Raw genomic sequence first — 26451 nt, forward strand, 5'->3', positions numbered from 1 at the left:
TATGTATATGTATATGTATATGTATATGTATATGTATATGTATATGTATATGTATATGTATATGTATATGTATATGTATATGTATATGTATATGTCTGTATATATGTATAAAATAAGCTAAGATGAACATATTTGGGCAGGAATAGTTACTTAAAACTTCCTTTGTCTACCAAAAGATCTGTAGCTGCTCATAGCTTGTTAAACCATATTTCCTTGAATGTGACATATCAGCACCACCCAGCACTTTCCTTACCCATGGCTGCTTGCTCCTGCCTTTCTGTCACCACTTTTCAAATGAAGGATCAGGACACTGATCCATGCTAAAGGACATTTTTTTTCTTTTCCAGTCTTGCTCAGCTCAGGACTCCACTAATGCTTGTTCAATCACAAGACAAAGAGCACCGAGAAGATGATGTAGGGAGGAGAGAAGGAGGAATTGCTTCTTTGACAGACCTGACAGGTTCAGTTTCTTATTAAATTCATGTGTTTAAATATAGATTCAGGGATCTAAATTTAGGCACCCACCTGGGAAATTTTTCCTCACTTTTTAGTTGTATGATAATGAAAGTTTTGTGGCACTTACTGATGATGCTTTTCATTAGGGGGAGGGAAAAGTATTAGGGGCTCAAGTTGTTGCAGATGGAAAAAGGCAGATTTTGCTTTCCTGAAGTATGTGAATACTTAATAGTCTCAGATTCATGGTGATTTGTTGAACTGCGATTAAAGGTAACACCTTCAATCACTAAGTTAAAATGGCTTAATTGCATTAATTTTAAAATTAATTGCTGGAAAGTATTGTGTCAATCAGTTTAATCTTTCCCCCAAAATAATATAAAACAAACAAAAAAATGTAACCAATTATTTTATTCTGCTGCAGTGGAACAGTTTGATATGTATTTCATAACTGATATGTAATTCAGGGAAAAAAAAATCAAACTATCCTCTTGTATATTGACTTTTTTATCTTGATTTTTAAATGTAGCTAGTGAAGTGAAAAATTCATTTGTCACTCAGGTCAGGCATTTGCCACACTCTTGCTAAATTAGAGAACTTAGAAGTTCACAGCTAGGTGCCTTCTTTTCCTTCTCTAGCCCTTGGAATAATCTATAGATTCACATACATTTGTACCTTGCTGATAAAGAAATTTGAAATACTCTGCTGTGATGCCTGGTGAAAATAAATTGTGGAGGTGGGTAAGCCAGGGTTTACTGGTGTATTTCACTTCTTGCCCAGTGAGTCACCAAGCAGCATTTTCAGGATGCATATTCTGTAAACTAGTACATTTTGCTTGCTGTATGACTTGGGAAGAGACTGAAAAAATGGGAGTGTGTAGAGGTCAGCAACAATAAAATACAGGGAGAGGGAAGAAGCCCTTTTACTTTCAAATGAACTGGACATTAATTAGTAGTTTATGACAATGAAAACTCTGAGTATATGGGGCAACTCATTTGATGCATAGTTATAAGCAGGTATGCTCCTTGTAATTTGGGGTCATCGTAAGTCACGATTTTTTTGTACACCAGCTCAGACTGGAGAAGGTTTATTGTTAATTGTTTGGTCATGCAGAGAAAGTTTGCTTTTAACACACGCACATGTGCACTTGCACTTGCACAGATAGAAACGGAGTAGATTTATATTTTCTTGCTTTCTGACTGATTGCTCTTTTGGTTTTATGCCTCCTAGTTCACTTCCTCAGTTTCTGCTTCCTTTGTGCCAGCCTACCCTCATATTAAAAGGAGTTGGGCAGATGAGACATTACATCACTCTATTTTGACAAGATATCTAGTTATTATCATTTTTGTTCTTGTAGTTTTTTTGGTTTTTTTTCTGAATCCCTTCTTTACTTTCTTTTAGAAGTGATACTGACAACAACTCGCCAAAGAGTAAAAGGATGGAGACAGAGCTACCAGGATTTAGAAACATGGAAGAAGCTGTTAGGAACAGAGGTCTTCTGTGTGACACTGAAGAACACATAAAACTCATCCTGTGGAGCCTAATTACCTTTTCCTCACTGAAATCAGTACAGGTAGACTGAGAGTCTCCCAGGCTCCATGTAGAATGCGGAAAAATTCCAGGAAAAATACAGATTGTTCATCAGAAGGTACCTGTTACATAGCCCAGGGGTTGTACACCAGACATTGGTATCCACAGAAAGTTGCTTTCTACATTGTTTCTAAATTTATAGCTCTTTAGGCCTAAGGGTTGAGGCACCTCTGCTTCGGTAACAGAAATACTCAGGGTCAGAGTTTCTATGTGAACTGTTGTATATATTCCTGAGTAAACCACTTGGCTACCAACACATCTTACTGGAACATTTGGACCTAGAGTCCACACCACTCTTTTGGAGTGTCTTTTTACATATGGTCCAGCAATGCAAAATTTAAATCATGCAAACTGAAGGTTGCTTTGCATGGTTTATTTTTTTATTGAGTTTCATATAATCAGAATTGCTCAGTGGTAAGGAGAAGCGCCGGAATTTTTGACACCAACACACAAAAGAGTCATGTAAATTTGGTCTGAAAAATAAACGCACTAGTACCACATCTGTTTTGAGCAACACATTGTATAATGGCTTAAATAGTAATAAATCCATTCAGAGTGCACATGTACACCTACATATGTATACAAAGACCTTACATTCTTCCTGTGTAAACCTGTTAAGTACCAAATAATATCCTTTTCTTCTAGCCCATTTTAGAAAGGATATGCCTTAATTGTCATTTGACACCTGGCAAGGAAACCCCGTAATTCCCTTGTTCCTTAGCAGACTTCTTAGCAGGCTTTGGGCTCGCCTTTGAAAGATGGCCACAACAATAAAGCCAGTAACATAAACAACTACAATATCTGAAGCATTGTAGGAAAGACAATTAAGAAAGAAAATGCAGATTCAGATGAGACAGAAGATAAAACAGACAGTATTTCTGTTTCATTGGCCCAGGCAACTACCTCATGATTGAGATTTGCTAAACTGTTTCTAGAAGAAAAAAAAAATAGGTCAGAGGGTGTGGGGTTGCTGCGGCATGGGCAAGGTTTTGTTTCTGCAATTGTATTAGAATCCTATTTTCCCAAATACCACAGAAACAGAAGGGAACCTCAAAGCCAAACCTGCCTTGCTGCTTCTCTGTCCTGCAGCTTTCTCCAATGCATGGCTGCCATATGCATCCAAGAGAGTAAGAGGATTTCTAGGGAGGGGCTGTTTGCATCAGCTAGGAAGCTAAGTGACTTTCCTTCTCATGTTAACAATGCTACCCTGCTATGAAGAGGAACGAACCACAAACAGCTCAAGAGATGCTGTTCTTTGGACAGCATTTTGCTGTCATTTGGGGGACCCTGATTTCTTGGTTAATAAAACTACCAGCTTCTAGGACAGTGAGGGCTGGAAATGACTTTGGGCGGTCTCTAGCCCAACCTCCTCCTCAAAACAGGGTCACCTATGATCCTAGGCCAGGATGACCACGGCTTCTTCCAGTTGGGTCTTGAAACTCCTGAATGATGGGAGGAAAATATATTTTAAGGCTACTTACAGGCCTTCTCTTTTAGACTCTGTAGCTATCAAGCCCTACAAAATTCAGACCAGGACCTTACAGTACTGCAGGGAAGGAGATGTACTAGATTGATAAAGGAAACCTGGTCTGGGTTTGGTGGGATTTTACCCTAACTGGGCACTACATGAGTCTGAACAAAGCAGCCAGTGAAGCTTCTGAGAAGACCAGAGGCAGAAACAAAACATGAATTCTCCTGAAGCGATGCAGGAATATGGACCACAGGAGCTATCAGGTAGGATAGAATATTATAATCTAGGTGACAAAAAGGGGTGTTAAGCAGGGAGATCTCTAAGAGGTGAAGAGGTAGAAGACAAGGTTTGGAACTGTGGTATGTGCATGTGTGCATTTACATTTAGCACTCAGTACCCAGCAAACACTGTGCTTGGATACAGGACTTTACTTTGTGCTCCAGTCTGAAGGTGTTGAAGGCACTTTCTCAGGTGAAAGATTTCCTCTGTTTATTCTGTTTCCCATGTTAAGATGCTGAAACCCACTAACCTGGCCTGTCGTTTTCCTCTTTGCTTAAAAGCAGAGGCTGTTCTGTCCTGAGATGGCTTTCCTCGACCCCAGGGGAGACCCTGAGTGTGCTCCTGCGGGGCATTCACAGAGTGAATGCAGATGCTGATGCAGAGTCACACTGGTTTAAAACAGGAACACACAAATCCTAAGTCAGCAGAACTATGCCTAAAGAAAACAGCCTTCTCTATCCAGCTAATTAACTCTAGCAGAAACAGATTTCTAGAGGTATCTACATTTGGCTTAGCAGTGTTTTGTTTTTCAGAGTAGGAGGGTAACAGCATTATAAACAGGGAGAACAGCTGCAGGTTTATGGACCGGTTTCTTTAGTCTGTGCTAACTATTCATTCTGGGTTGTACCTGAGAAATACTCATGAAATTTCCACATTAAAAACAGAAATGTAATAAAAATTATGTCTTCAGCACACACACTGGCATGTCAGTGGAAAAAAAGAACATTCATCAGGACTAATACGGAAAGTATAAAAGTATTCAGAACTTAAGAGAAAAACAGGAAAGACCTAATCACAGTAAACACTTGAAGGGAAAAGGTGACGGATGCATATGTAGAGTGGGGGATGGTTCACCTTTAACTGATTATTTTGCTATTGCTTGACTGATACCATAAATCAAATTGATACAGAAGCCACAAATAAGACAGTAATTAGTATCAGGTCTCTCAAAGCTGAACATCCTGAGGTGTTACGCTGGTATTAAAATGGCAGACTTACAAGCAAAAACACTGCAACAAACCCCTGATATTTACTGTACAGAGAATTAAGCACCAACTTTAGGGATAACTGTGTTCTCCTGAAGGGATGAAGCTGGTCTCCACACAAACTCTGTGCCTGTCTCCCCCAAGACATTTTGCCCCAAGATAGCTTTTGACTGCACAGCAAAACCAGAAACTGAAACTTTACATGTAAGGTTCAATCTTCTGGATGTACAGTTCCTTCTTTAAAAGCACACTGGCAAAAATGTTCCACACCAAGGGCCTCTCGTTCCCATTTCTTTCTGGGGCAGCAGGGTAGCTGTTAGCTCACCTAGGTTCAGAACAACCTTGGAAAATGAACCTGCAAGGGTAAAGGGTGCCCCTGAAAGACATGTAAATCTTTTAAACCAGCATAACTGGACCCAAGTCCAGCACTTCACAAACTTCCTATTACCTGTACCAACTGCCAAGCACCAGCAACCTGTCTGTAAGCCAACATGCCTATGGAACTGGAGCCGAAATCTACATGCACAGCTGTGAACAGCCCCTTTGTCTGCTGTAGGGGAGGGGGAAATCACTGAATAATCCTCGTGGTTTAGCTTCCACATTGTCTTAGTTTTCTTAGCAAACAGCAGCAATTGCTGCTGAAGCCAGTGGGACTGTTTGTGGATATCACTCTCTGTCAATAAACAGCCAGTGCTGATGGCAAAAAACCTGCTTGATTTCTGTTGCAGGCTGAAATGGGATTTCAGAATTCAGTAATTCAATGCTTCTTAGTTTAGTCTTTTTTTTAATGCTCATCCTTTTTTTGAACAGCTCACTTTCAAAGACGAAAGCTGGGAGGGCACATCTTATGATTTCAAACAGGCTGTTGTTTAGAGAGTGCAGTTGAAATTCAAGAGCAGCAAACTTAATTAACATCTTTGAAAAGGCAAAACCTCCATGACTTGAAAAACTGGGAATCCCTCATTGCAACCAGCGCTTGGATATGAGATTCAGGCATGATGCTGAATGAGTTGCTCTGGTAGTCCATACCAGTCTTGCTGAACACATGAGAAGGGAAACAATGCCCTCCACCTGGAAGAAGTTGCATCCCAGTACTAGCTGAGGAACTTGAGAAGTAAAACTCCATAATTCACTTTGCTGTCTGAAGTAAATGTGTGTACATACATACACAGAGAGAACAGTATAATGATATTCTGCATCTGCCTGGTGTAGGATGAGGTTAATCCATGCTGGACAAACCAAGGCAACCAAGTCAAGCATCGGCCACGGGACTTCTGGAGCGAAGCATGATGAGGTGGAAAACACAACAACCATTAGTTTGATTTAACTACTACAATGTTGCCTGCTCTGGATGTACAAGACTTAATGTAATGCAAATTCTTCAACCTGGAATTGAAGAAGTTATGCAATTTAGTTGCTTGCCCTGCCAAATCAACAAAGTTTGCATATTAACTTTTGCCTATCGAGTTTGTCTGATACAGCATTAAATCTCCCAAACATGAGACCTTTCAGCACTCTGATGTGACTCCTCTAACTGAAACCACTTTTTCATGAGCTGCTTTTTCTCTTCTTAAGATGTTACCTCAGCTTAGTATGATTTCCTCGTATCACCATAACACAAAACTTTCTGCCCTCATGGCACTTACAGCCCCTGCTTGTTTTTGGACTTTTGCCAGTGTAAACCTTTCTAGGCCAGATTTTTCCAGTATTCTTCAAATGGGACATGTGTCCAGCCTGGGTGAGATTGCAACCTTAAAAAATTCCCACTGACTTGGGAGATGGCACATCACTGACTGGAAATCAGTGAATCACTATGCCTTGGATGCTTGCCCTTAGAGCAGAGGAGTACATGGCTTGACCATCCTTTGGGAATTGAGGGGGGAAAAATTTTAAAAAAATACCTGTTCTGAACCCAGTCCAGTGGCCAGTGATCAAAGAGGTGAAAGAGCAGAGTCTACATTTTTTTTTTTGCTGTGTGCTTATAACAGTGTTTGGATCAGAAAGCTTCTGTTTGTGCTCCTGACCAGGTTCCAGACAGAACCTGGCAGATCTGACCAAGTCCTTGCTCAGTCAAGTGAACGCCCTGGTAGCTTAACATGCCCTGGTACCATATGGTTTTTGAATCATCCAGCCTCTGGACCACTTGTGTTTAAAAGAAATGGCACAAATGCCTAGTCAGGTAAAATGAAAATTGTTATTTAGGCTCTTCCTGATGAAGCTGTCTTTTTTGTCATCTCCACCATTACTCTCATCTTGTTCTTCCCTTCCAGACCCAGACCTCCTGCCTCTGGAGCTTCACAGGCCAGTGTCCAAAATATTAAGGCAAACTAAGTAAGAACCACAACTGATATAAAATGCTTGGCCTGCACAGAACCAGACATGCACATCTTCATGTCTGGACAGTCACATCAGAAAACAGCACAGAAAACAGGACTTACACGGCAAGTACAGAGGTGCAACATCTATGGTTCATTGTCTGGTACTCACCGGGATGGCCCAAGAAAGGCAAGGAAGATAAAATAGCCATTTGAGAGAGGATAAGTGCTGTTTTTTTGCAATTGAAAGGTAAAGGTACAACGACTCAGGAAAGTCACTGAATCCTGCAGAAACCTGCTTGCCTTCCCATAGCTTTAAGTAAAATTGGCAGGATAAGCACCAGGACAGATGTCCCCGGATGTCCGAGGACACACAAGAGTGCAAGGGACAAACATACCAGTGCGGCTTTTGGTGATAAAATCCTCTTGTGTTGCAAGACAGGGTCTGGGTGAGGGAGGGTACAAGCACAATTTTCCCCAGCACAAAGTCCCTGTACACAGCAGCATGCACCCACAGACTTGAAAAGGTGTGGCCAGCCCTATGAAAAGCAGCTTGTTGGCTTGTCGCAGCTATGCACATGAAATTAATTTAGGTTTAGCAACAGATGCCAGCAGTTCAGCTGTACAGTGGATTGTGTTATTTATATCTTGGAAGGGATCCAAGAAATAGAGGGAGAGCAATTGGGGGATGACGGCTGAATGCTCATTCTTCCATCGTGCAGCAGTGCTGGCTGCCGCAGAAACCCAAGGTTAGCGCAGATGTACAACCAAAATGAGTGCATGACCTTATGCAGTACCCACACTGCAAGCTGCCAAAGAAGAAGGATGTTTTTCTGCAGTTCCTATACATACTGATATACTGGAGATGCACGCTGAGTTACCTAGAAGCATTTACAGGAAAGGCAGGAGGCCTGGAAAATCTCCACCACCTTTTTAAGTGAAGGGAAATTAAACAAAAAAAAACAAGCCTAAAAGTATTTTCTCTGAAGAGATTTCAGCCTCCCATGTACAAACTGGGAATATGCCTTTTGTTTCTAGTTTACAGTGGCAGATGAGAAATGAGCTGCTAAGGGGTGCTCAGGACAGAACACAAGCAAGGCAAAGATGCTCTGCAGAAAAAGAAATGGAGGTGCTGGTCAACAGCTGTCTGAATATGAGCCAATAGTGTGTCCAGACAGCCAAGATTGCTAATGGCATCCTGGCAAGAATAGCATGACCAGCAGGCCCAGGGCAGTGTCTGTCCCCTGTCCTTGGCACTGGTGAGGCCACATCTCAAGTCCTGTATTGAGTTTTGAGCCCCTCACTCCAAGAAAGATGTTGAGTGGCTGGAGCATGTCCAGAGAAGAGCAACAAAGCTGGAGAAGAGTCTAGATGGAGGCTCAGGGGACATCTCACAGCTCTATACAACTAACTGAAAAGATGATTTTAGATGTGGTGCTTAGGGACATTCTTCTGAAGGGGCTGTCGCAGAAATATCATAAAATTCTGATAGCTCAGAGTGCAGACAGTGCTGCATTGAAAAGCAATTTGGGAGACTGGGTTTAAGAGAAACACTGTTACCTGGGGCTGGAGAGGGTATGGTGTCTTCTGTCTGGAATTCAGGTCTCTGCAGCTTTTTCCTCAACTATCTGTTTTGTCTGCCTGTGAGACCTAGGGAGGTGCTCTGTGTGCTCTCACCTGCTCTTTGCAGGGAGCTGATGAAGGTCATGCACAGCAATTCTTATAGAGTTGTGCTTCTTAGCCAGCCACGGGCTGCTGGCGTGAAGGGCAGGGGCAAAGGGGACTGTGCAAGAGCTGTTCCTGGCAGAAGTCAAAAGCACACCTAGAGTGAAAAACAAACTTTTTCCTGGTACAGGCTTTTTCCCTTTTTGTCTTCCTTCCCTTTCTCCCCATTCCCCTTTCTTTTTTTTCCTGATATTCCTGCAGAGGTTATCTCCACTCAGACTTCTGATGAGTCTTTTTTCTTCTGTTTAGACAGAGCACTGGCTCCATCCAAAGTCAGTGGCAACATGCTCTCTACTGCTGGTAACAAGGACTAGCAGAATTCCCATACAGGCTATTTGGAATCCCACTTTGCTCCCACCATATTTAATGTTTAGCAGTATAGAAATGCATGCAAGTGAGCCTTTCAAATGGCAATGGTGCAGTTATTAACTAGAAAAGCAGTGTTGACAAAAACAGCAATCATGGGCCATAGATATCTATTCTAATCCTTGCTGTAGCCTCCAGCAAATAATTTTGCCTCCATTCCCCCATCTTGATCCAATACATTTTGCCAATTCTATAAAGCCCAATTATACATCAGTCTATGCTTCTCCCTAGTAGATGTCTTACCTGCTATTATTAATTATATTCACCGTACATGTGAAATTCCCATGATTTGGTTTGACTTGATTCTTGGTATTTGCTGCTAAGAACTGCATAGAGCTTGTAATAAATTTCTGCTGCAAACAAGGGATTATCTATTTGCTTCCTTTTGTGGTGGTTTAAAAGGGCTGTTTCAAATAAAATGGTGCTTACAAACTTATTGGTGCAAAAAGCGTTGCCCAGCATCCAGCATTCTGACCTGAGGTACACCATGTGATTGACTGAATTTAATCTGAGAACAGTACTAAAAATGAAAATGAATCCCGGAAAATTAAGGCTGAAAACATGAAAACCCAATCAAAGTTTTATAATGGTGGGATTATTCTGCTGTCCTGTGGCTATTAAAGCACAACTACCATAAAGAGCTGCAACTGACAGGGTTCCCTCTGCCTTCCTTTGATGTTTTTGAAAATATTCTTCTTTGCCTTCTTTGTTGTGCTTTAGTCACGGCTGCCTGAACCTGTAAATGTCCTCAGTAGCCCTTGACAAAGGAACTAGATGTATGTGCAGCTGATAGTCAGTATGCATCAGGCACAGAACTTCATTAGGTCCCTTTAAAAATTCCCCATATTACATGACCCTCAGAAATACACAGATCCATTTCCCTGCACTGCTTGCCAGTAGGGACAGAAAAAGAGCAGCAGGGCAGGAAGGGGAACACCCAGTAGGAGCCATAACTTGTTTTGTTTGTTTCTTGATACAAACAGTTTATTGGATCTGAGCTTTGCAAATCTGTCCTCAGCAGTCATTCACTTACAGGAACTCACAGTTCATTTTTTCCAGGGTGAAGGCTGATGCAAGGCAAGGAACATGCCCCATGGGAACAGACAGACTTTACACTGGGAGCAATGAGAGATGCACCAAGCTGCTGCCACTCTGAGCATGTTGACTGAAGTGTCCTGATCCTGCTTCTTCTGTCTGATCTTACCTTTGTGTTTTTATGGTGTGCTTGTTTATTAGTTTGTGCTGGGAAGCAAACATTCCCATGCCCCAGAAAGCCATTGAAACAAGTGGCTTCACTGGGGAGAGGTTTTGCCCTGGTGGGGTAGCTCCAAGGTTATCCAAAGTGCTCCTGCTGAGGCAAATCAAGCCAATCAGGAAGCCCCCAGAAACTTGGGCCGTGTTCGGTTTGTTGTTTCCACCCTTAGACATTTCCTGCTATTGTTCTTGTCATTTTCTTTGAGTGTTCACTGGGCTGGTGGGTGGTGCTACTACCGGCAGGGGAAGCCTCCGGTCCTCTTGGGCACATGCAGAGCTCTGTGCCATTCCTTTCACAGACTCCCAGCACTAATTTCTGGCATACAAGTCCAGGGAAGGTGGATCTGTGGTGGTAACTGCATCTCAGTGTGCAAAGCACAACTCCTTTTCCCACTGGCTGTTCTCCACTAGAAAAGAATGAAATCATAACATAAAATGATGAATGAATTCCAGCTCAAGACATCACTTACCACCCCCGGAGAAGGGGTAGGCGAGTAGGTGGAAGCACAAAGTCCATAGAATCCTGGGATCTATGTGGAGAGCTGTGGAAACACTGCCTATATGCTAAACATTAATGGCTCTCGTTTTACCTCTGCCATCCAGAGCCTGGCTTTCATTTTCCAAGGGTATGGGATTTCATCTACAGTGGTCTAACCCCACCACTCCACTAGAGCACTAGAGGGGCTGTGACTATCCAGGCCTTCCAGACACAATGCCTATGTCTCGTTTTTGAACTCTCTGAATTTCATGTAATCATTTTTTTTTTCATTTCATCAGATGCCTCTCACAAATGAGCAGGCCAGCACCTGCAGCATGAAGGACAAAAGACCTGGATGCTGCACTTCTTTGAGTGCTGTTTCAATCTTAACTGGAAATCACAGCTTACCAGTTCCTAGACACCTCCAGCTGCTCAGGTAATCATAACCACATTTTTGGATTTCATGTACAGTATAAGACAACTTTCTGAGCTGTGAAGAAATTGTAAGATTGAGTCTTGAATTTTGTCCTTGGACAGCATCTATAATTCTGCAGAGAGATCCCTGGAAGTGTGATTTTATTGCTGAACTGTAGTGGTGAATAGAGCCAGCTACAGAGCTGTGTGAATGAAGAAATGAGTGGGAAAAATGACTTTGATATTACTTGAGGCTCCCTTTTCCAGCCCTTTCCTCCACATTACCTAACATCAGACAGACCTGAGTCATTGCTATCTGAACCTTCACAGTGCTGGAGCTCAAATAAAAAAAAAGAGAGCGTGTTTAATAATGTGACAATGCCTTTCTAGTCCCCCTTACTGGCTCATGAAAATTTGGAATGAAGTACAGTTTTAACAGTGGGATGCTGAAAAGTTTGCCTTGACTTCATGCTGCATGTTTGTGGTAGGAGTCAGCTGATGACTTCCTGCCTGTGTGGGTCTCAGAGGGGTGAAATTCTTGACCCCAGACTTCCCAAGAGCTGCAGAACTTCAGAATCAGGATAACACAGACATCTGGGCTGATTTGGTTCAGGGGCACAAAAAGCAGCCACCATACAGAGTATCTACAGATACAGAGTATCTCTAGAATGGGATGAGTTTTAAAAGGGTTATAAATCTTTTTTTCCAAGAGAGCTTCTAACACCGTGCCAGGGTCTATGTTTTGATGGCTGACCTCAAGCTGATCATAGCAGAGAGCTGGCACAAGTCTTCCTTTCTAAGGGTAAATATCAAAGAGGAGAACCTCAGAGCACTTAGCAGTGTGGTAACCCCCTACTTTGCAATTAATTACTTTGCAGTCGGTTCACTATCCTTTCTGCAGCAAGCTGAAGAAAGCCAAGTGTAGCCTGATGGGCTTCTGTCTGTGATCCCAGGGCTAGCTGGTCATGAGAAGCTAGTTCACCTCCTGTGGTTTCTGTGCATCTCAGGACTATGACAAACCTTCCTCACACAGGTCTCCTTAACTGTGCAAAACATCTCTGTGCCTGGAATGATGGTATTGAGGGATGGGCTAGCGAGGGGAGATAGTCCTTGTCACATCCGGAAATTTCTGCTATGTAACTTGAAAAAAGAGGTTAAAGTTTTGCAGGGATTTCCTAAAGTCTAAGTGTGTTAATTTTGTCTGGATTTGAGTCTCACATTCTTCCTAATGCTCAGGGATCCTGGACTGGAGAAAACCTCTGCTGAGTTTTGGCAAAACCATAAACATTCTTGGTCTTACCTGTACAACTGATCCCCTTATCTCTTTTTTGTGCCTACTATGTTTTTTATGTTTGAACAAGGCACACAAATAAAGTAAGTTCTTGTAAGAATGGGTAATAATAAATTGAGACCATTGCAAAAATCTGCTTGCATTTACAGCACTGACAGATCATTTTAATTTGCTTTGTCTAAAACATGAGATCAAGGGAAAAGACTTCACAGGTGTCCATAGTATAGGGAAGGCTGGGGCCCATTTCCCAGTTTACTTCATTTAGGCAAGAGTGCACACTGTCAGGACATGGGAAATTAAGAAATTACTGGCCAGTTGCAGGTTGCAGGGAATGTCTGCCATCTGCCATCTGAGATGCAAAAAAACAGCTTAAAAGTGGTAAAGGTGCTCTTGAAAACGCAATGCAGGTACTTTTGAAAGGTTATCTCCTGTGATATCCATGCTAATTGGTGTATAGTTGTGAACACATTTCCAGCTTTATTGTCTGAAGGGTCTTCATCTATAAACGTTTATAGTTGAAGCCATCAGGCAGTAGATGAAAGAGCAGTACTCAAAGCCTTGCATTTAAACAAGAGAGATAAACAGGTATCAAACTGCAGGTGTGTATGTAGTTCCAGTGCTTTGAACAGATGAATTCTTCGGTGTAAGCACATGTTGAAGCGTATCTCTAACTCAAAACTTAAAGGCTAATCACATTAATGTGACAGTTCAAAATTAGGAAAATTGTCTCAGTGCTTTGGAATGGACAGACTGAAAGTAGACTCAAACTAAAAAGGCCTTATTTGAAATATGGCATAAAAACTGAGAACAACAATATTCTGGGTGCCAGAATGCCATTGACTGCATTATGACTACCACCAGACAAGGGCAGTTGGGAGTGCAGGCTGTCAGGGTGACTGGCCAAAGGGCTGGCTGGTTAGTCACTAAGTGCCAGATGGACACCACCAACTGTCTAAATGATTTCTCCCTCATTTGTAATTGGCTTCAGTTGTGGCTGAACTCCCTGGCTCTGCCTGCAGTTCTCAGGTCTGCTGTTGGCAGCCGCCTTTGTACACACCCTGCAGGCAGCGTACAAACTCCTGTCAGCACGACAGTCTCTGAAGGAGCTGTGGGTTTTCTGGTCATGCCCTCTAAGAAATTTTGCCTCATTTGTGGTGTGGAACATCCATGTCAACATTTCATTCCACTCTCTGTTACTTTTATCTTTTACCTGCTTCTCATTTTCATGACAGCTGTTGCAATCAGTCACAAAGAGATATTTTCTGATATTGGTACAGGGCCGCTGATATTTTCCACTTTATGCTATTTTAAAACTGGTAAGGTAGGACCATGTAAAGATGCTACTTTGTGGCCAAAACAGCTGTGCCTTTAAGCGTCTCTGGCTTCTCCCCTGTGATCCAAATCCACACAGAGTGGTCTTGTGGCCTTCCGGCTACAGAACTGTTCTGGTTTCTGCTCATCACCCCACTGTGTGCCTCCTGCTATGTGTTTGGAGCTTAGAGCATCACGATCAAGAAGTCCTCTTACGAGTCCTCCAGCATTTATGTGCTTCTGCCCTCTTCACTGATAAGTTGTCTTTGGGAAGTACTAAAGTCTTGAGGCCAAGAAGTCCTCAAAAAAACTGCTGGGGAACAAGCATATGACTTTATGCTGATTTAAAAAAAATTCTGCATAGATTATTCTGTAGAAGACAGAAACGCCAATTTAGAAGGTGAAGCTGGAGCTGCCTGATTGAGGTTACTTTTGGATGGCTTGACATTTGAACCTAAAAGTGACAGGAGAATGTACTTTCCCTTGTGTAGGTGATTGATCCAAAGAGCTCAGTGATGTTGCAGAGGACGGCTCCTGCCTGACCCTGCAGCACAAGCCCAGGTCTCACTATCATTATGTCTATGACTGTCTCAGGTGGGTGCCATTGAGACAGAAAGTAGAAACTGCTTTCAAAGGTACCAGGCAGACTGCCTCACCACTGTCTTCTTGGTGTTACAGTCTGCTGAGAAAGAAAGCAGAGGGGTCCTACTGCTTTTGAACAGTACAGGTCAGTACAATTCAAACAGCAAAATGTCCAACATGGTGTAGAAAAAACATCCAGAACAAAGGACAAGAATGTTTTTTGCCAACAGCACACCAGCAGAAGATAGGAAGAGCTATCTTGCACATAGCCATGCACATGATGTAGGTAATCATGGATAGGCAATTTCTAGCCAGCCTCTCAGCCAAGAACCAGCAGATGAATATGGTCACTAAATATCCCAGTGAAAGTGGCTGAAATTGTGCTTTACCCTGCATTTGTAGAGGGATGCTGGTGGGCTGTAGTCCATTATCATGGCTCATCTAAAGCATGGTACAAAGATGCACTCCGTTAATCTTACTGTGAGTTTGAGCCCTTCTTTTCTTGCTGTTTCCACCTCCCACCCCTTAAATCATTACTGTAGTAAATACCTGCTTGACAGTAGTGCTCTGAAAAACTGCGGCCAAGGAGACCAAGAGGATACTGCAGATAAATGCAGCTTTTTCTTGCAGGTTGCTAAATATCCAACGCCTTTTACACAGCTGTTTATCTTTTCTCATTTCCCCTTAGACCTCCCTCATGCTCTTTCTCCCCACAACAAGATTTTGTGGACCCACACATCACAGTATAGGAAATGCTTGTTTAGGAGAGTTTTTTCCCTTAATATGTATTATGCAACAAAACTTCAGACAGATATGCTAAATATACATCCATGGGCCCAGGAAGCATTGCAGAAAGGCACCAAATGCTAAACTTAATGCCTGTGCTCCTGCATGACCTTCTACTATTATGGTATATTATTATTATGAAAGTCACATACTAGCTTTCTTTTCTGCTTCCCATTCCCACTGCATGCTGTGGCTTGTTTTGATAATTGGAAATTGCTCGGCAAACTGACAGTCATGGCCCAGGAGACAGAAAAAGGTCTACCACAGCAGTAAAGAATTAAGAAGAGGGATCCACATCCAGATAACAAAAGAACAAAAAAAGGGGAAAATAATAATTAAAAAGTTCCTACCATTGCATGCATAAACAGAATGCACAAGGGGAAACTGCTGGAGGAAAAGCTTCTCTGCAGTGTATGAGGCCATCTAGTGAGCTCAGGCATTGCAACAGCTCAGCTTTTTCCATGGAATTTTGTCGTGCTTGTCCCCAAAATGACTCTTCACATGCTAGCTGCTAGCCAGGTATGCACACAGACACTTCAAGAAGTATTCTTCATTGCAAGGTGAAAGGAGAAAAACCTCTGCAGGAGAGGAGAGAGTGACAACAGAAAGGACATAGTGGATGTCAGGGAGCCTGGCATGCTGGGTTTTCATGGGAAGTCAGAAGTGCAGTCACACTGGCAGTGGAAGGACAATGTGGCGTGCAACTTTTCACTGAATCCTGTCCTCAGCTGCACAGTTGGGAATGACAAGGGGAACTGCTCAGCCAGAGGTCACAACAGCAACTGGGGTGGTGAGAAAACCTTGTAAGGAGCCATGAGATATAGGCTGCTCAGTATTATGGGGTGCCTCCTCTGACAAACTGCCGAGAGGCAAGGAAATGGGAAAGTGATGCACTAAAATAATGTCAAGTTCTCAGAGCACTGATGCTTGTATTTCATATAATACTGGACTGGTAGTCCTGGAAGGGAAAGAGCTGCAGTGCAAAGCATTATACCTACCAAGTCCTGTCCTGGTGCTTTTGCCAGACCAGACTGGTTGCCTGGGGATGAACACATGACCAGCTGCACTGCCCATTCACTCTTCTGCATCTCACAGGAGGCTGCCAGGTTATTAGAGCAACAATAAATATTTGGGATTTTTGATAGCTTTTTGTGGCTGCTTAGAGAGCCCTTGACCATACCTGAACCTACTCACTCCAAAACCCACAACCACACTGTCCTGGTACAAAATGTGATTGCTCAGTGCCAGGTACAATGCTGGAGAATGTGAGCACAGGATGGTATTTCAACATTTCAGGTGCCAGCATGTGATTTCTGCCTCTGCAGTGATGTTTTCCGCTTTTAGCATAGGCACAAGTGTTTATAGCAAGTTTGTGCTGTTGCATTAGAAGTACCACAGAAAACTGGAAGGAAAAGATTGGAAGATCCTCAACTAGTAAACATTAGTTTAATCTCAGGAAATGCTGGAAGCCAGGTGAGCACCTGGTCTACCAGTTCTTCTGTCTTCAGCTCACGGAATACATTATCATCTCTTGAAAAATTGTTTGACCTGTTTGGACCTTCCTCAACAGAGAACACTTCATGTTCACCAGTCTGTCTCAGGAACAGATATAAATCTGGAGCTTGGTAATAGTAATAATGACAAACTCTTCCACGTTCTCCTGAATTGTCACTGAAGCCTTGATCTGCAAATTTTAGGGCACCAAATCAGTTTTAAGTGTGAAAGTATTAGTCCCAGTGCAAATAAGCACGCACAGCTGGAAACCTTTGCTATTTCAGTAAGTTTGTGTGTGTCTACATAGGCTACAGACAGGAGAAACAAAACATAATTAGCATTGTAGCAGTGCTACACGGTAAATATAGTAGCACCATTGCTAGTAACAGATCCCAAGCTTTGTAATAGCTTTGCAAGGACTTTAGGGCCTGTCATGTTCCCTCTGTACAGGCCCCCTTTGTCTTCTGCACATGTCTGTATAAATGTGTACTGTGGCTATGATCTACTAGCTACGATCTACTATCACAGCAGTAGCACAGTTTGTTCTGTGGAAGGAAATGCATATGAACCCACTGTAGTCATTCCACACAGAGGAAGATTGGCTTGATGGCACAGCTGAAGCCTGGAAAGAGAGATACAGGGTACTGTGAGGGGGAGGATGGGGTGGCATGATGAGACAGGCAATGAGCAAGTTCACAATGGTCAGATAAAGACCTAGAGCTGGGTAAAACAGCTCTAGGAGCAGCAAGGAGAGTAAAGAATAAGTATCAAAAGAAGCACAGCTAGCAGGTCAAGGGAGGTGACTCTGCCCCACCACACCTGAGCACTGCATCCAGCTCTGTGGGCCACAGTTTCAGAAGGATGTGTACCTACTGGAGCAAGCCTAGTGGAGGGCCACGGAAATCATCAGTGGGATGGAACATCAGCCCTGTGAGGAAAAACTGAGAGTTCAGACTGGAAAAGAGAAGGCTCACAGTAGACCTTGCATTCTAGTTCCTAAAGTAGGTTTGTAAGAAAGATAAGGATGGACTTTTTAAAGTAGAGCCCATACCCATAGGACAGGGGGCAAAACTATAAGAGGGTAGATATAAAGAATATTTTTTTTTTTTATGGTGTGGGTAGAGAGAAACTGGAATAGATTTCCATGAAAATCTGTGGATACCTCATCATTCTAAGTGTTCAAAGCCAGGTTGGATGGAGCTCTGAGCAATCTGACCTAAGTTGAAGATGACACTGCTTATTGCAGTGGGGTTTGGACTGGATGACTTTTAAAGGTCCCTTTCAACCCAAATTATTTTGTGCTTCCAAAATTCTATCTATATGTAACACATATATAGCAGATTTGATGTGGAATTACAGACCCATGAAAAAAAAAAAGAATTGCTTCAAGTGGACTCCAAATTGAGGAGAAGTAAACCACAAATATCTGCATCACATTCCTCCTGGAAAAGGGAAGAAACCCTCAGAATCAGCCCAATATTTACCTTGATGAAGAGTCTGAGAAGCTGATGACTTGACATATATTTTAACTGTGTCTGGGCTGGATCCGGAGAGGTTCTGGAAGATTAACTCTAAGAACAGAAAAAGGGGCAGGTGCTAGGAGGCATAACAGTTGTATTACTCTGCAGACATTCTATGTAATACTGTTCCTTTTTCTTCTATAATATTTTGACTGATATTAAAAACAAGCCAGAAACTAGGTTGGTAACATTCTGTTTACCTTAACAACAAACTATTGGCTTTGCATAAAATGTCTGCTAGTTTTTCATCCTGACAATTAATTGAGTGCAACTTCATCATATTGTAGATGGGAGATGGATGCCTAGCTATTTCCCAGCTCAGTGCTTTGTGCACTTTTCTGTGGTCTTTTTTATTGTTGTTGTTGTTTTTGGTTTGGTTTGGTTTTCCTTTTCTTTGATCTGATGGACTTTGGGTAGCTTATCTGGAAGAATCTATTTTCAAGGGCTAATTTGTCCACAGCTAATTTAAGGACAGAAATAATTTTCTAGACCCCAGATTTTAAAAGAGTTCCCAAATGCTGTAGCAATATAGCCGCATGTGTGAGTTTAAGGTTACTGAATGTGGCAGCACACATGATTTCAGCCTACAGGAGAAAGACCAGACCACCCTGAAATGACACTTCTGGATCAACACTGGGTTGATAGGTCTAGGTCTAAACCAGAGGGCTAGGGAATAGATGCAGGCAAGTGCCAGTGGGTAGGGGAGGAGGAAACTAGTGGGTATTGCATAAAAAATAGAAAGCTTTTCAGGAGAAAGCAAAATACAGCTTTTTAGCTATAGTTTACTTAAAAACAATTGGTTTTTTATATAGATTCTATTACTTTAAAATCATGGTTCCCTGCACTTTCACTTCCAAAATGATAGTAATTTCTTAGAAAACCAGGTATTTTGAAACTGGAAAGTTATGCGTTCAAATATAATATCTCAGAGTTAAAAAAAAAGTCCATATTTTTCTGTCCTTAATTTAATTCAGCAGATGATTTTGTTGTACTGTTTTTCATATTATGGAAAACAATGGCTTGGCTTGAATTAAAGTTCTCATTTCCTGCTCCTTACAGTGTACTCAGTCTAGGAAGCATGCTATACAGATGTGAGACTTTCAGGTACGCCAACTCATACAAAAAAGGCTATGTCACTCTTTAAAATAACATCAGACTGACATTTAAAAAAAATTAAGACAGCATGTGAAGGTGCCAAAAATTTCATATTGAGGTTTTCCTCACTCAAAGATTCACTGTTATTCTTGTAATTATGGAAGTACTTGTTGCACAAGAGCAACTTTCTAGTACTGCATGTTGTATTCAAACATTTCTAGAATGGGATTCTAGCATACAAAAGAATGCATCTTTTGTAACAATTCCAGACTTTGGATTATTTCGGTTGAAGATGGATATATTTTGTCTCAAGATTAAAGATTGTAAGGTATGATATAATAGTAGTAATGTTTGCATGTAAATAAAATCCAGATTTTTTTCCTCAAAACTATTTTCTTCTTCTTTCACTTTTTTATTTTGTTTCACTCAGAAGGTTTTATTGCTTAAAATCTTACAGGCAATCTGGCAGTTCCTTAAGCAAAAAAAAAAAAAAAGTTTTCTGCTTCTTTAGGAGTCTGAATACCCACAATTCCTGAATATAACTGTCCAGGATACTGTTATCATATACATATGACACTAACCCCCAATAAATGGACACACATGGGCATAAAAATTTGGTGGCAGATTTTAGGAATACAGACCTCTCTGGCATTGCTACTGTGATTTTAAGAAAATTATCTTTATTCTAGATAAAGATGTCTTCTTAATACTTTCCTTGCTAGTGTTTTTTTGAAGATAAACAAATACAAGACACCTTGCTATCATACCAGAAACAAAGGATGCATAAAATGTGGTCTTTGGGGCCATATATTTGCACTATTAAGCAATCAACCTTTAACACGAATCCATCCAAATTTTCTCCTGCAGTCCACACATACATCGGCTTTTGCCTGGCAAAGAAGACATTTTCCATTGAAATATGGCAAAAAGAGAAAGTCTGTGGTTTCACTTTCTATTGGTTATATGCCTTGAATGAATATGTGTGACGAGGTCAGTAGAGCTTTCTTTGCTATCCAGCTAGCAGATCATCCTTATGACTTCTGCAAGTTACAAATGTAAAACATTTCCACTGAGTGTGGCATCAGGACAAACTCACCTGGGATGACTTCTCACATGATGCCACAGAAAAGACAATAAAAATGGCAAATTTTGCATCTATTGTACTTTCACCTCTCACCTACAACTCCTTGGTTTATAAACAGCTAGACAGATCATGCATTGGTATCCTATGGCAAGAAGGAAGCTCCCATCAAAGCTAATCACACAGTCTAGAATATGACAATGACCCTTCCAGCTGTAAATGTTACAGTAGTGAAGAAGCTGTTCCAGATGCTGAGTTAGCCTATGAGCTGGCCATCTGTGCCTTCTGTGTGTTAACCCTCCCGAGGTCACAGTCATCTAGGAGACAGCCCCAGGCCGTGAGGGACAAGAGCACTGAATATGGTGCACAGCCGGCAGAAAGCTTGTGTTAAGACATTAAGGTGAAAATTAAGAGTGATGTGAAACCCTAGCCTGCTGCAGGGCTGATGCGCTGTGGGGTTATGGTGATTCCCCAGAGGATGGAAGGAAATGTTTATTAATGAGAATTTTAAAAGGATACATTGAATACAACTAATTTCTAGAGGTCTGCCAGAAAGAGCTCTGAAAACACTTCAGCGCAATGTTTGTTGATATTCTGGTCCCTGATTTCCACCAGACTTTTATCTTGAGTATAGTTAACACTATTTTTAAAGGAGGACATGATTCTGGATAGCTTAAGGAAGTACCTTAACACAGTCAATTTTAGTTGTGGATTACTCATGTTGTCTTGGCTCATTAAAAACATTTTTAATTAAGGAATGCATTTAAAATATGTTCAAACCTAGCAGAAAACCTGTGCTGACGTTGCTGCTTGTCCTGTGGTCCTGTGCAGAAACCATGCTGGTGTGGTCTCTGCCGGCTGTCAGGCAGTGAGGTGCATCAGCAGGGCACTGCACTCTCAGGGCGACAGCAGAAGTGCTTTTCGGTGAGTCTGGATGCTCAGCACATCACTGCAGCCTTTCCCACGCCACACTGACCAGTAGCTGACCTGTGTGTCCTACATCCAAAAATAGATGCGATATTCAGTCTGTTTTCAGTTCTGGCTGAGGAAGAGAGGGATGTAAAAGTACTTTTCTGCAGTAAAATTGAGCCTTCCCAGGGATAATTCCTAGTGGCTGTAAACAGCTGTCCACTCTCTGGGGTGGGATCTTGACATTATTTCATGAAAACTCGGTCATATAAGCCCCTGTATTTTAGTTAACTATTTCTATTTTGGACACTTCAGTGTCCCATATTAAAAAAATAAAGTAAAAAACATATAATTAGACCTTATGATTACATTTCTATTGGGATGCAGTCGGGCTGATGCTGGCCCTTTCCACGTGTCCTCAGAAGGGGCCGTGGTGAGAAACCTGGTATTCCATACAAGAAATGCTCTAGGATTTGTTATTCTCAACTCAAAATGAACAAGGGTGGAAGGTGATGTGTTTAGATAGAAAACCACTATGCAGAAATAAACAAAGATATGTAAGAGGGAGTCAGGCAGCGGTAGTCATAGGAAAGATGACCTGATAGCCTTTAGGACAAGACTCTCTAGAGTAGGCCCACACCATCACACCACAGTAAATGACCAATGCCATTCTTGGTTCGCCTGTTGGCTTGCAGACTGCAAGACACAACCTTGTAAAGCAGCACCTCCTCCTTTCCTGACTGGACACTACATTCTCACACTGCTTCTCACCCTTAACATGACACATGGCAGGAGAGCTATTCTGTGTTCTGCTTTTGAGACAGGACAGGAAGCAGCAGTCACTGCTGAAGACCAATCCAATGAAGATGACTTCTCTGGAGGGACAAAGCCTTGCCGTGCTTGAGTGGCTGCTGAGTGATCCTCACTGGAGACCACAGCGCTCTCACAACACCAAGTCAGGAGTGCCAAATGTGTTTGGGAACTGGAAGGCAGCCTGGTGAGAGGATGAATAAGGGCAGGAAGGAACAGGAGCAGAGAAGGCATTTCCACGTCTCCATGCTGCAATTGATGATTGATGGGATCAATCACAGCTACGCTATTGCTAAAAGGAGAGGGTACAGACCAGCTAAGAAGCACCATGGTCCCTGGCCTTGGTGACCAGTAACAGCAAGGAGAGGCTAGGACTCCCCTCCTGGCTCCAGTTGTGTTGCCTCGTGGGTCCTTTTCCAGGAGGTGGCTGTCCTGTCTGTACCAATGCAAGGCCCCAGGGCAGGACCACCTAGTGCTGCATGTGTAGAGAATGGGTACAAACAGCACAGCTCCGCTGCTGTGGCTGCACACAGCAGGCTGAAGGAAGAGAACCACAGGTTTCCTGTGACAAGATTAGTGATATCTTATTGGTTAGGAAAGTAGCTTTATAAATTCCCTGTTGCCTTGGATGTTTAACATGCTGTATCAATAGCAGAGATTGTAAGATGCTTTTGGCAATTCTTAGCAGAAATCTGGAAGATATGAAATCAAGAGATATAACAAACCACTGAAGGGAGCCACAATATTAAGACCCATTTGAATTGAGCAACTGCTGTGACAGAAAATATATGTATTTGATTCTCTTTGTAGATGCAATGTGGTAAATTACTGTCAAACAATTATGAAGCATTTATATGCAGTATTTAGCAGTTATTTTGTTTCACCCTGGGAATGACTTTTATTTCTCTGACCATAGATAACTTTTCTGTCTTTGTTTAGAAGCCTATACCATTTTCACATTTGTGGGGGCTAAAGGACACTGGAAAATTATGGCAAATGGTTGGTTATTTCCCCGAGAAGTTTTACTCCTTTGGAAAACACTGACTTAATTAAATGTAAAGAATTTACAGGAATTTATCTATTTCATGATAATCTGACAGGAAATTATCTCAATATTTTGTTTCTATGAGGCAGAAACATTTGCTTTTTACATTACCATTTAACAGATAAAAACAGATAAAACTGTTCCAGTGTCAGTGTTGAGAATGTTTTAGTCATATCAAAATAAATGTTTCCAGGAGGTCAGACAAATAATATTAATTCCTCTCTTTCACAATATTTTTGATAAACTTATTTTTTTTTCTCTTTGAGGCGGTGTTGAAATTTCAAAATCTCAGAATTGTGCCTATGACAGAAATTTTTAGTTATGAGCCATTCAGGTCATCACTTCATGCTACAGCTTCTTTTATAGCTTCATCTTCCCATAATCTTGTTCTCTAGGGTGCGCAGAGTCTAAAATTTATTCCTTCTGTTCCTCTTCACAGATGTCTATTTCGACTCTAATGACAAAGCATGAAAAGCCAGAGTCTATTTCAGACTAGTGAAACAATGTAAAGTTATTTGGAGAGGAAAACTAAAACTCTGAATTCAAACCAGAAGATATATTTATGCCTTCAAATAAGAACACTAGAACAAGTGACTCCAGCACAAAAATATTTTGCCAGCTAGTGAGAAGAGGGGGAGTGGAAAGAAAACTCTGTCATGATTTCAAACAGTTGTACCAGGAGCTGGCTGGCTGCTTTGCACTGTTAGTCCGTCCAGTTCTGTACCTGGCATTAGCTGTTTCAGATATTTCATGGAAACAGACCAAAAATTCAGTGTCGACTCACATATAGGAAAGTTTCTTCCTTACCTAAAATGCAAGTAGCTGGCTTTATTATATGCACTGCAAGAGCAAACAGCCTGTCCCAAGCACTAATTTAGTCTGTTAATCCCTGGGGGCTCTACATGGTGTTTTCCAAAATACACCACTGTATGAGTTTACAAGTGCAACAAGATGACTGTTCATAATGCAAAAAATTTGGGGTTCCCCCATACCCACATTTTTAATTTCCTGGTTTGTGTTTCACAATCTGTTATTTGCTCTTGTGAAAAGCAGTTTCTGATCTCACATCTCTGTTTCATTTCCATATATACTGAGTATTACCCTTCTCCAAGAGAATGACACAAACAGAAAATAGTGCAGCCCTCCCTCTTACATCAAGTATCTCAACAAACTGGTCAAGCTTCATCCTGAAACTGTCTGGGAACGGAGATCCCCTGTAGCAATTGACAATCTACTCCAGTCCTTCAACATGCTCACTCTTGAAAAAGGTCGGCAGGAGAAATACTTGATTATTTTCTTAAAGGTCTGGCCTTCTGGCATTTTAATACCATTTCCTTTGTGTTTGAAATTTATTTCTCTAATCTTGATGGCTATTTTCATACTAGTTGCAGACATTATCATGTCCCTGTTCAACTTTTCCCAAAATAGTTTTCTTCTGCAAGTTGTGAATCTTTGTTGTCAGAAGGAGGGGATAAGTCTCTGACTGGCTGAAAGCAAGTGCTGAATCCCAGTGCTCAGGGAAAGGTGTCCAGGCAGGTCCTTGATTGCACACTGTGTTGGCTGAACTAATATTGCTCCTGCTGACTGTCTCTGACCTCTTCTCACAGACCTGAAATGATGGACCCTTCATGGCCTCTCCAGTGCTTCATTGTCCTGATTGCTGGAAGGTTTTCCCTAATGAATTTCCATTGCCAATACTTAATTTCGGTAGTTGTTGTCCCTTCTGCTGTGAACACAAAGAACCCGTTATCCTTTCCATTGCAGTGGCTGATGAAGTATTTGAAGACCTACTCTCTTCATCAGACTGAGCACGCTTTCCTTGTAGACCGTGTACCCCAATCACTTCCAATCCACCTTCTCCTCCTGATTTTCTGGTAGTCTGAACTCTACTTCCAGTGCAATTGTACTTTCAACTGCACATTAATCCAAGTGAGGCCTTACTAACCATCAGCAGAGTATTCTTTTATGTTTCATTACCTACGTACCAAAACATCTTTCCAGCCCCAAATCCTTGACTCATGTCCAGCTTCTTATTCATCCTAGTTCCCACATGTTTTTGAGAGAACTGGGCTGACAGCCACAGTTGGCTGTCTTCACAGTTGGCTATGCCTGCCCAAAGATAAAATTTTGCAATTTCCTTCTATCGCATTTTTAGGGTAATCTCTGATTTGCAATTACCGTGCTGTTCTTCACCATGTGCCCCTATGTTTGATGCTGTCTTCAAGTCTAATTAATAGGGTGTCTACTCATAAAACTTCTCATCACCTACAGTATTATGAGAAGATGAAATTGTCTAAGAACCAGCAGAGAATTCATCAAAGTTTTCCCTTCAATTTTGACGGAATAGTTTCTTATCAGTATTGTCTCTGTCTTAGATGAGTTTTGTCCAAATTATATTTCTACCAGTGGGATTATAAAAGTATCAAAGACTCCTCACTGTTAAGGTAAATGGCATCCTCAGCTGACATGGTCTGCTAGGTGCCTGTCAACGAAGCTGGGTACCTTGGCAGGCCTTATTTGATAAATTCAAGTCCTTTATAAATCACTGTGTATTCTCCTAGACAACCACATGTGCTCCTCTGCAGAATGAAATTAGGTTGGTATCCTGTAACTCCTCTTTTCTCTGCCCCCTTAGTAAAATTAAGCATGACATGTGCTTTTCCTAAGAACATCTCCTTTCAAGATCTCAAAGGAAAAAGACTCTGAGATGGTTTCAGACAGATGTCCAGTTTGGGGATGGATCTCACCATGCTCAGATGATCTGAAACCAGTCTGATTTTCCCTCAGTATTCTTCAATTTCTTTTCCCTGATTCTGCTTCAGATATGTACCCGGTGCAACTGCACTTCTTGCTCAATTACAGCACACTTTTCTAGTGAAGAGTGAAGAACAAAACAAGACTCCTAGTGTCATCTACCATGTGTCCTCTCTGTGGAACAGGAGACCAGCATTTTCCTTTCCTTTCTCTCTACCAGTAACACTACAACAGAAGAATTTCCTATTAGGGTACACATCACATTATACCTCTACTTTTTTAGCTTTCATCTTCACCCACTTTTTTAACTCTTTCACATTATACTTAGCAATCTGAACTAATTTCCATTTTCTGTGACCTTTTATCTTTGTCTAATGCCAAGGAAAAGCCAGTGATTTAGTACACCAGAGTGTGGTCCTATGCCTCCTATCTTTCCCCTAGC

The 26451-nt window shown here is 41.7% G+C and overlaps 1 protein-coding gene across 7 annotated transcripts in view; it reads right to left on the reverse strand.

The window, feature by feature from the left end:
- Positions 1–26451, reverse strand: part of PALM2AKAP2 (PALM2 and AKAP2 fusion) — a 264548-nt gene that overhangs the window by 158551 nt on the left and 79546 nt on the right. Inside the window, exon 1 of one of the 7 annotated variants that reach the window (XM_019009214.2) lies at positions 18280–18298. The exons of the other annotated variants lie outside the window; for them this stretch is intronic. The gene's annotated coding sequence lies outside the window, so the exon portion shown is untranslated. Of the gene's footprint in view, positions 1–18279; positions 18299–26451 lie in introns of those variants that run through there. 7 annotated transcript variants of the gene reach the window in all.

The sequence above is a fragment of the Parus major genome, chromosome Z (genome assembly GCF_001522545.3).
Source record: "Parus major isolate Abel chromosome Z, Parus_major1.1, whole genome shotgun sequence".
NCBI lineage: Eukaryota > Metazoa > Chordata > Aves > Passeriformes > Paridae > Parus > Parus major.